Source organism: Aristolochia californica, unplaced genomic scaffold (genome assembly GCF_029961685.1).
Source record: "Aristolochia californica isolate CCGP_79_NKW_82.1479 unplaced genomic scaffold, dmAriCali1.0.hap1 SCAF_2, whole genome shotgun sequence".
NCBI classification, from domain to species: domain Eukaryota; kingdom Viridiplantae; phylum Streptophyta; class Magnoliopsida; order Piperales; family Aristolochiaceae; genus Aristolochia; species Aristolochia californica.
Window position 1 is genome coordinate 33334567 of NW_027181881.1, and position 11348 is coordinate 33345914.

General features: G+C 38.8%; 1 pseudogene; it reads right to left on the minus strand.

Moving 5' to 3' along the window:
- Nucleotides 1–949: 949 nt before the first annotated feature.
- LOC137954974 (uncharacterized) lies at nucleotides 950–8761 on the minus strand (annotated as a pseudogene).
- Nucleotides 8762–11348: the final 2587 nt, after the last annotated feature.

Sequence of the window (11348 nt, forward strand, 5' to 3'; positions counted from 1 at the left end):
ATTTTACATAAACCCCTCATTTGTCAGGTCGTCTCTTTACTGGAATTACATTTTGGTGTTCTTTCTTATTTTGGAAAATTTTTCTACTAGATCGTCAATGTTGGTTTTTTTGGAAACTAATCTGCTATTGTCTTTGTTATTTTATTTTTGAAAGTTGTTGTATCATCGTTGTGTTGCCATTTTTGGACGATGAATCAGCCTGCTATCTCGCTTGGTTCAGAAGCTAGCGTCGGGGGGAAGACAACCAACATCGCGCTACATTTAATTTGTTGAGTCAACCCAACGATTCTGTTCTATTCCACCCAGGTTAACAGGCAACTAGACTGACTCTATTCCGCTCAGGTTATCCCAACGAATCGGGTAACTCAGTCTGATTTTGGCTAAACTCAGACCGAGTCAACTTGATTCGGATCAATTCAGTCCAAGTCAATCTAGCTCGGCCCACTAGCCCTTTGCCATTGGTATACTCGTCCGGGTCCCAAGTACTCCATTGATTCCTCCCACAACTCAGCTAGATTGGTTTGATACCTGACTCGGCTTGACTCGGTCTCTTGGCTTTGGCTTGATTATTATCTTGGATTTTTTGTAGCATTAACTCAATTCATTTTTCAAGGATGGACTCTCTGAGGATTATTTAATGTGTCCTTATTAAGGACTTTTATTATTTGGTACCACGCCCATTTCTGTGGCTGCTATTGTGTCTTTCTGACTGAGACATTATTATTGAAGGACTGCCTGGTTGTTGACTATTGTCAGTATTGGTTATTCTGATGAATAAAATAAAGCACATGGTGGCCCCAACATATTATCTTTCAGTGATTCTCCATTACCCTCTTATTATTTGTTAGAATCTGTTAAGGTATAGTCCCACATGGATTAGTGAATACAAACTATATCACTCTTTTGGTTACCTAGGAAACACATGTGGCAGTGTGTTATAATGGCATACTCACTTTTTGCCTAGTGTTGCACTCTTTGTGGCAACTTTTTCTTTGGATAAAGGCAAGTAATAGATTCGTGGGGTAGCCTTTGTTTCCATAAAGAAATAATCAAGTGTAACAATAGGCAGATTTGGTTTCTTTGGAGGTGGCGGTTGAAGAGTAACCTTTTCTCTTGCTAGGGGTGACTCTAATATCTGTGGTGGTGGTGGTGGAAGACGTGGCGGCATTGGTAGGTGTTGCTTGAGGGCATATTCTGAAGAAGACTTTGGCTTGGGGCCACCAATGTTGATGGCATTGTCAGAGTGCTTACTTGTGTTGTAGATGGTGAAGCTTTCATATGAGACTTTACTTCTTGAGCATCCACAAATTCTGCCACAAGCATACGTCCTCCATTTCAAGGTCATTGCAGATTGTACAAGGCAATTCGTTATCTACTGCTTCTTCAACTTATGAATATGTTACAAAGTAGTGAGTCTTAATATGGTCCATCCAAAATTCGGTCACAGTCCCAGTCTTTCCAAGTAGCTCCTTAACAGTTTTCAGTGTAAATGGACGTAGAAAACAATTGATTCTCAAAGAATTTGTTGTTGGCTTCTACGATGGTGGAACATTACACTTCTTCGGGGTATCTCTACCATTTGTGGAGTTTAATTAATTAAATGTAAGCTTAGGAGGAAATGTATCATAAGGTGTACTTAAAGGGGTCTGAGTCAATTTTTGTGATTTAGAAAGTCTAAGTGTTTCTAAGTTGCATTGTCTCTACCTATTCACAGGCTCATTGTTCACCAATGTTTCGTTATCTTCAAGTTTTTTTTTTCTCAGAGGCAATCCCCTATATGTTATTTTCACTGAGAATATTCTTCTTCCTAGGAGAGGCATCAGTCACAACATCAACAGAGTTATCCAACTTCAAAGCATGGGACTCAGTAATCTCAGTTTTTTCCTCAACCCCATCAGACTTTTCATTGGAATTGGCTTGCATGCTGTCTACTACATCCACTTCCATTTAATCATTACCAGAACTTCGAACTAAGTGTAACTTTTCAAAAGACACCCCATCTACACCGTCATTTTTTGTGCTAGGGTTGTCATCAATCATCCATGCAGAAGCCTGATTTCCACCAGGCTCTTGATCATCATCCAATGAAGGAAGATTGCCACCCATAGGTGGAGCCTCATTGGATGATAGTTCTTGCACCACCTTCTTCGGCTTAATATTTTTTAGTTCTAAACAGAAATTATTAGCATTCAAATTATCCTTTAGTTCATTCTTTTCACTAATTGATACATAAATGAGTATCTAAAACAGGGATAACCTTAGAGATCTGGTTATCATTTGGATCACCAGAAATGGTGGGCTTCACATCTTCAGAAGGGGAAGGCTTTGAATTTTATTCATCCTCTCTTTGAATGTCATTATTCTTCAGCTCTTTTTCCCCACCTAGCTCTTCTAGGTTAAGCATACCTTAGTTATTGTTGAATTTATGGACAAGAGAAATACTTCAAATACATGATGTAATCAGAGTACATGAACCCCTATTTATAATAGAGAAAATAAGTAGAGCCCAATTAAAATTAAACTACCCTTGTCCCAATTACACCTAAACTCTAACACTTAAAGATAAGTCCTAACATAATTAAATAACTTAATATAAATAGAAGACTATCATAAATTAAACACCTTTAAATTGAGACTCTCCTATGAGACCACCTCCTGTGAGACTCTTATAAGACTCCACCATATTAATTCTGGCTTTATGAGATTGCTTACTATGAGAGTCATGTAAGAAGCTTCCACATAACTCCCTCTCAAGCTAGAGTTTAAAACTCTAGCTTGCAATGAAAAGGACTTTTGGTCTTCAATGTTCTTTGCTGCAAAAAATTCTCCATAGATGCAAAAACTTCATATTTTGTGCTCCCCCTTTCTTGAGTATTTTTGTCACATTAAAATTACCACAACATATAGAATAAAATACCTCTTTCTTATACTTCTTGTTCTACTTCTCCCCTTCAAGCTGGGAGGTAATGGTAGTGATCCCAACTTGAACCAAATAACATAGATGTAATAATAAGTTCCTCTATCACGGTGTCCCAACCTAGGCATCGACTCTCAAAGTTAGAAATGGGTGATAAGTGGGTAATGCCTATCACTCAAAAGACAATTATAAAAGACCCATGGATACATATAAAAAGCCTCAATGGACTTAAAAAAACCATCCATATATATATATAAGGTAAACCGACCGAAGCAACACACAAGAGGTTGGCCCAAAGGGGTATGTGAGAGTAAAAAAAGGATGGTAGGAGAAAGGTAACCTAAAATGGAGTAAGTGAGATATTTTCCTTATATTTTTTATCAACAACAGTACTTAAAAAGTGACGCAAAAAAATTGGCTTAAATTCATATTTTTCAATGCAACAGTATAATAGTATCAACGTTACCTTTGTTTCTTCCAATGTGAATATATCCTTAAATATATATCAGATTGACATAAAACTTTCTCCTTATGAAAATAGACTTAAATACCTTTCATCTAAGTATAAATTTTCATAATAAAGTATACTTAATTTTGACATCAATAATGTGATAAATTTTGGTCTATGTAATATGGCTGAACCAAGTACTCTTTCTCTTTTTGCCAACATGACCATTGATTCTTCCAAGATTAATAAGAAAATAGACTTACATATATTTCTTTTGATATATAATTCTCATTCTTGATAGCATAAAATAGCTCAGAAGTTGAAGTTTTTTGCTGCTGCTCAAACCTCTTTTGTAATCTGACCCTTGCTGTTTCAAATATCAATTTCTCTCTGTAGATAACTCTGATTTAAAAAAATAATTTTTATTTGGAAAGTAGACTCGAATATCTTTCCATATATATATAATTTGTAATATGAAAAGCTCAGTATAGAGATGGAAACACACAACAAACAATGGGTATAAGGTCTGAAAAGAGAAAAACAAATACAAACCTAAACTGCTAGAGATAATAGATCAAAAACTGATCACATTATCTCTATGGGTTGACCGAGTCAACTCATAGAACCTACTCGGATACCATATTGAATTTATGGAAAAGAGAAATGTTGAATTTATGAAAAAGAGAAATACTTCATTGACATCAATAACTTGTTGTAATCTGAGTACATGAACCTCTATTTATAATAGAGGAAGGTAGTAGAGTCCAATTACAATAAAACTACCCTTGTCCCAATTACACCCAAACTCTAACACTTAAGGTAAGTCCTAACATAATTAGGTAACTCAATATTGATAAAAGAAAAATATAAATTAAACTAAAACTCTTCTTGGTCGTGACCCTAAGATAAAGATACTTTTGTGAGTCCTTCTTGATCTCCCAATTGATGTGATAAGGATGCCAGCTCTTGGTAATCATTGTGGGTCCTACTTCTTATGGGATTGGGCCCATCTTGTGGGCCTTCCTTGGTCATGTGGCCCATCTTATAATACTCTTACATATGTGGGCCTTCCTTGGTCGTTTGGGTTTGATCTTATCTTCCAACAAGAAATACTTCATTGACTTGATGTAATAAGAGTACATAAACCCCTATTTATAATAGAGGAAAGTAGTAGAGTCTAATTACAATTAAATTACCCTTGTCCTAATTATACCCAAACTCTAACACTTAAAAATAATTTTTAGCATAATTAAATAAGTCAACATAAATAGAAGACTAACTGCTGATTTTCAGGACTTCGTCGATTTAGGTCATGAAGAAAAATGAGAGAGACACCATTGGGAGAAAATTGGAGGAGAAGAGGTTATGGACTTGATTTCTAACCTGTTAAACCCCATTTCCATGGATCAGCCACTAGACGATCTCCTCTTGGTTCCGGATCGGAAACGAAGGGAGCTCAACCCTGGACCTCGTGAGGGAGAGACAGAATCCGATCTGACTAAAACTATTTTGATTAATGCTTGATTACATTCTGACTACCATCCTTCTTATAATAAGAAGGGCCCATGACGTTACACTTTCCAAGCCATTCTCTTTCCCAAGCCATACATTTCCCACCATGACGTTTACTCTTCCTAAACCATACACTTCCCAAGCGAGGACTTTTACACTTCCCAAACTCTGATGTTTACACTCCCTAGCCATGACATTTACACTTCCCAAGCCATGACGAGGCCCACACTCATAACTCCAAATTGCATTAGACCCAGACAATAACATTACTCCCCTCCTGGAGAAAGAGCTTGTCTACAAGCTCGTAAGTTGGGATAGACCGCAAGGAAGGCTGGAATGGTTCCCATGAGGCTTCAGCAGTGTCAGCCTCCGTCCACTGGACAAAAATCTCCCACGCACCAGGTATATGAGGAGCCAACAACACAAAAGTAGGAGATGGCAGCATACAATGACAATAGTTCCCCCACGAACAATTGCAGGGTCAAGAACCCCATCCCCTTCAAGAAGGTATAGAGTTTTCGCCCTAAACCCTCTTCTAGTTCCAACTTCTATTGCGGAATTGCTGGAGTTGGAATGGTACGTCACCATATCTAATAGGGCATAAATTAGCTGCTTCAAAAATCCTGACTCATCAGCCAATACATCCCAAAAGACCGGTCTGTTAGGAGCGGAATGCATAGGTACTTAACCCAGGACCACAACATCACACCCACCTTCACGAACCGATGACCACGGCGGCACAACGACACTGGTCCAACCGCGATAATACCTAGACGCGACCTACCAGTAATTTTAATCCAACCTCTGCAACCTACCAGTAATTTTAATCTAGCCTTTGTGCGCCCCAAGACTCGAACTCGCGACGTGGGAGCCCGCTCTGATACCAAATGTTAAGCACCTAGCCAATACATCCCAAAAGACCGGCCTGTTAGGAGCGGAAGGTATAGGTACTTAACCCAGGACCACAACATAACCCTCCCCTAAAGCTCAATTTATAGATTTATGAAACTACTGTATTACAATAATACCCCTGAACTTAGGGTTTAGGGTTTTAACCTTGGAACTTTAACTTAATTATATTAATGCCATCTCTATGAGATGACTCTTTATTTACCATCCTACCATCTTGTACGTGGGCCTATGAGCCTTCTCCTTGATCTGTGGGCCTTAAGCCCATCTTCTATATCTCTTGGATGCATGGGTCTTCCATGGTCTTATGGGTTTGGGCCCATCTTCAAATACACTTGGATATGTAAGTCTTCCTTGATCGTGTGGGTTTAGGCCCTATCTTCCAACACTCCCCATCAAGATAGGGGTGAGAAAACAACATGAACTCCCAGCTTGCTGCAAATGTTGTATAAAATCTTTGTATAAAATAGCACATCTTCCAACACTCCCCCTCATGTTGTTGCGTCCTTCCATGAGAGTAAAAATTACTCCTAGCCGGTAAGGCATTGCTCCATTCTCCAATCCTAATGCTCGATGTAGGGCAGACTCCGTCTTCTGTAGAAAGTGTGTCTATCGGCTCGGCATTGCTCTAGAGTGTCCACCACCGTGTCCCTCCACAGGACAACGACTATCAAGTGGTAGGAGTAATAAAAAATCATCACAGGAGAGGGGGGGGGGGGGGGGGGGGGGGGGGTGTTGTGTGTTTATTTATAATGGTTAAATTATTTTTGAGAGTTAAATTTATCATGGTGTCCCAACCGTAATATGTTTTAGAATCAAATAAATTATGGTATGATAAAACGTACTGAGGCCACCTCTTCTTCAATAATAATGTCTCATCAAAAGAAATACAATAGCAACAACTGTAATGGGCTTGGGGCCATCTAGCACGAACCAAAATAATTATTGTAAAATGACTCATGAAATAATCTAATTCACATATTTGTACCAAATAATATGCTGACCAAGGAATAATCTGTCAATTCTTCAAAAATAATAATCCAGGCAGAGAAAATATCTACTGAGTCGCGTCGAATCAAATAGTAGATCAATATATCCAAGTTGTGGTAGAAATATGTATAAGCTTTGGTCTAGACACATATACCGAGGTAGAAAACATAAGTGGCCATGGCTGAGTTGACCCGAACCGGGTTGTCTCGGTCTGAGTTGGTCCGAGTTGACCCAGTTAGGAACAGAACCAGTAACCTCCCTCAGGTTGCTGAGTTTTCTCGCCTGGTCTGGGTTGCAGTCAGGCGTTGAACCGACGCCAGATTAAAATTTTCCTAACTTATAATGGTGATATTTGTGAGAGTTAATTTTATCATGGTGTCCCAACCGTGATATTTTTTATAGTTAAGTAAATTAGGGTTAAGAAAAGGTATTGAGGCCACCTCTCCTTCAATAATAATATCTCATCAAAAGAGACACAATAGCAACAACTGTAATGGGCTTGGGCCCATATAACACTAACCAAGATAATCCTTGTAAAATGACCCATGAAATAATCTAATGCACATATATGTACCAAATAATATGCTGACCAAGGAATAATCTGTCAATTCTTCAAAAATAATAATCCAAGCAGAGAAAAAATTTATCGAGTCGCATCGAGTCAAATAGTAGATCAATATATCCGAGTCGTGGTAGAAAATATGTTTAATCTTTGGTCCAGACACGTATATCTGAGTTGGTTCGAGTTGACTCATTTAGGAACAGAACCAGTAACTGCCCTCGGGTTGCTGAGTTTTCTCACCTGGTCTGGGTTGCAGTCAAATGCAGAACCGACGCCAGATTAAATTTTTCCTAACTTAGGAAAAATTTATGAACAATGCCTTCGTCTTCCTGTTCTTGTGCCGAATGGATGTTCAAATTTTTTTTTTTTCGGATTCTAAAAACGGAATGCCACTATATGAAAATAAGTATGCAGGAATCATAAGTTCCTGAATGATAGGAGAACTATTAGAACCTTAGATCAAGAGAGAGCCATTGAGCTTTGATCGTCAGGGAGGCACAACCGAGAAGAGGAAACCAAAAAATAAAAATGATGTTTTTGATTATACACTGTTTACAAGTTACATCAGGTGCTTTATACAATAGAGGGGTAAAACAGTAACATTAAATAATAATGAAATAATTAAATAATTAAATAATTAAAATAATATTTACATTCTAATAACCCCCCTCAAGGTGGCTTGTAAATGTCCTTGACAATCATCTTGGACAACAAAGAAAAAAGGTGAGTAGAAGGAAGAGGTTTAGTGAACATGTCAGTTAACTGGTACTCAGAGCGGATGGGACTCCTTAAGTAACTCGTTCACAAACAAAATGACAATCTATCTCAATATGTTTTGTACGCTCATGAAATGTGAGGTTAGAAGCAATATGTATCGCAACTTGATTGTCGCAATATAGCAGCGCAGCAGATTCAACCTTGACTTGAAAATCTTGAAGAAGTTGTTGTAACCAAATAAGTTCACTGGCAGTAGAAGAAAGAACTCTATATTCAGCCTAGGCGGAGGAGCGAGAGACGGTGGTCTGCTTTTTGGCCTTCCAAGAGACTAAAAATCACCAATAAAAATGCAAAAACCTGTAGTAGATCCGCGAGAATCAAGACATGATCCCCAATCAGCATCAGAAAAAGCCTTCAAACGAACTGGAGCACAAGCATTAGGGTAAGCTCTCATCTGCAAGGAAAAAGTAGAGGAAAACAACAACCCTTGACCAGGACTGTTCTTGAGATAACGAAGCAGGTGATGCACGGCCTTGAGATGAGGAATACAGGGTTGAGCCATGAATTGAGTGAGCTTGTGAACGAAAAAAGTAATATCGGGGCGAGATAAAGTGAGGTAAAGAAGTTTCCCAACAAGCCGCCTATAATGGGTTATATCAGGAAGCAGGTCACCTTCAGTGGCATTTAAACGAAGCTTTGGATCCATTGGAATAGAAGTTGGTTTACAAGCCAAGTAACCTGTGTCTTCAAGTAATTGTAAAGTGTAATGGCGTTGAGAAAGTACTATACCTCAAGACCAAGGAAGTGCTTGAGACTACCAAGATCCTTTAGCTTAAACTGAGTATGCAAAAACTGTTTGAGCTCAGTAATAGCATGAGATGAAGGACCAGTAAGGATGATATCATCCACATAAACTAATAGTACAACAAAGGAGAATCCATGACCTTTTGTGAAAAGAGAGTAATCAGATTTCGATTGAAGAAAACCAAAAGTGATTAAAAGTTGGAAAAATTTGGAATATCATTGCCCCGAAGTCTATTTGAGACCATAAAGGGACTTGTGAAGCTTGCAAACTAGTTTGTTGTGAGAGGAAGAGGACTCCCCCTGTTGAAGGTAGCCAAGAGGGAGATCCATATAAATTTCTTCAAAAAGATCACAGTTTAAAAAGGCGTTGTTGACATCAAGCAGAGCTAGATGCCAACTATGGGAGGCAGCAAGAACAAGAAGAACCTTCACACTGGAGAAAAAGTGTCAACAAAATCCAAACCCTCTTATTGGGTATAGCCTTTAGCTACTAAACGAGCCTTATATCGCTCAAGAGAACCATCGGATTTAAACTTGATTTTATAAACCCATTTGCACCCAATGGTATGTTTATCAAGAGGCAGAGAAGTCACGGTCTAAGTGTTGTTTGCTTCCAGAGTTTCCAACTCGTCACACATAGCCAACCTCCATTCAGGGTACTTCACTGCTTGGTGATAGTATTGAGGTTCAACCTGAGAAGATAGACTGAGCGCAAACTGTCTGTGCGAAGCAGAAAGGGTATGGTAAAAAATGGAGTTAGAGATTGGATAAGACGGAGAAGGTGAAGCAGATGGAGAAGGACCAGCAAGTAAATTGCAGTGATAATCCTTCAAGTAATGAGGTGGATGAGTGATTTTAATTATTTAATTAATTTATTATTTCATTATTATGTAATGTTACCGTTTTACCCCTCTGTTGTATAAAACACCTGTTGTAACTTGTAAACAGTGTATAATCAAAAACATCATTTTTATTTTTTGGTTTCCTCTTCTCACCTGTGCCTCCCCAAGGAGCAGAGCTCAACGGTTCTCTCTTGATCTAAGGTTCTAATATGGTATCAAAGCTAGGTTTAGTAACTTTTATTTTCCCAGATTTAATGGCAAATGCCATTGTGTCAGTGGGAGTACTCGAACTAAAGGCATGAGTAGTCCTCCTTTATTGTTCCTCTTGGACAACCAGAGAAAAAACACGATTAATAGGGTGTCCCAACCATGATATTTTTTAGAGTTAAAATAAATTATGGTATGAGAAAACGTACTTAGGCCACCTCTCCTTCAATAATGTCTCATCAAAAGAGACACAATAGCAACAACTATAATGGGCTTGGGCCCATATAACACGAACAAAAATAATCCTTATAAAATGACCCATAAAATAATCTAATGCACATATTTATACCGAATAATATGCTGACCAAGGAATAATATGTCAATTCTTCAAAAATAATAATCTAGGCAAAGAAAAAATTTACTGAGTAACGCCGAATCAAATAGTAGATCAATATATCCGAGTCATGGCAGAAATATGTATAAGCTTTGGTCCAGACACATATACCGAGGTTGAAAACATAAGTGGCCATGGCTGAGTTGACCGGACCGGGTTGTCTCGGTCTGAGTTGGTCCGAGTTGACTCAGTCAGGAACAGAACCAGTAACTGCCCTCGGGTTGCTGATTTTTCTCGCGTGGTCTGGGTTGCAGTCAGGCGCTGAACCGGCGCCAGATTAAATTTATGAACAATGCCTTCGTCTTCCTCTTCTTGCGCCGAACGGCTGTTCAAAAAAAAAAAATTCGGATTCTAAAAACGGAATGCAATGATCTGAAAATAAGTATGCAGGAATCATAAGTTCCTGAATGATACGAGAACTTCCCGATATCATCGTCAAAAGCAAAATCGGGAAACGTCTCCTTCTTCCCCACGGCGTCGAAGGACTCGGGACAGCAGAGTCGACCTGCGGCAACCAAGCAGATCTTTTTTTTTCACGGTGGAAACAATCCAGAAACGACCACTCATGGCTGGTGATTTCCAAGTAGATTGTTAAGATTACAAAAAATAGGATACCAGTAACGACTGCAAGGCTGGATGATAAAGGCCAACGAAGGTAAGCTAGATCAGAATAAGCCGGGGATAGAGTTGGAGAGTCCGAATATCTATACTGGCATTACCAAACTTTATTGCTAGATTAATCTCACGGGATAAAATCCTCATATGCAGAAGAGATTATTTTCAGATAAGAATCGCTGGTTGGTTGCCTTTCCGTATAAGAATGCAGCTTCTGTAACAGAGTGAAGCATGATATTTTGATTCTTCTGGAGATAAGATTTGTTGGATCCGATGAGCTGTTCAATTACAGAAGCAAGCCAGGCTCCAGGAGAGGAGACAAACGAGGAGTAAATGACACCAGAGTATTTTCCGAAGAAAGCCAGGCTGGATCACTGGGTATCAAATACGATCAATATGGCTGGAAGACTTCCAGAAAAAAAAAAACACAC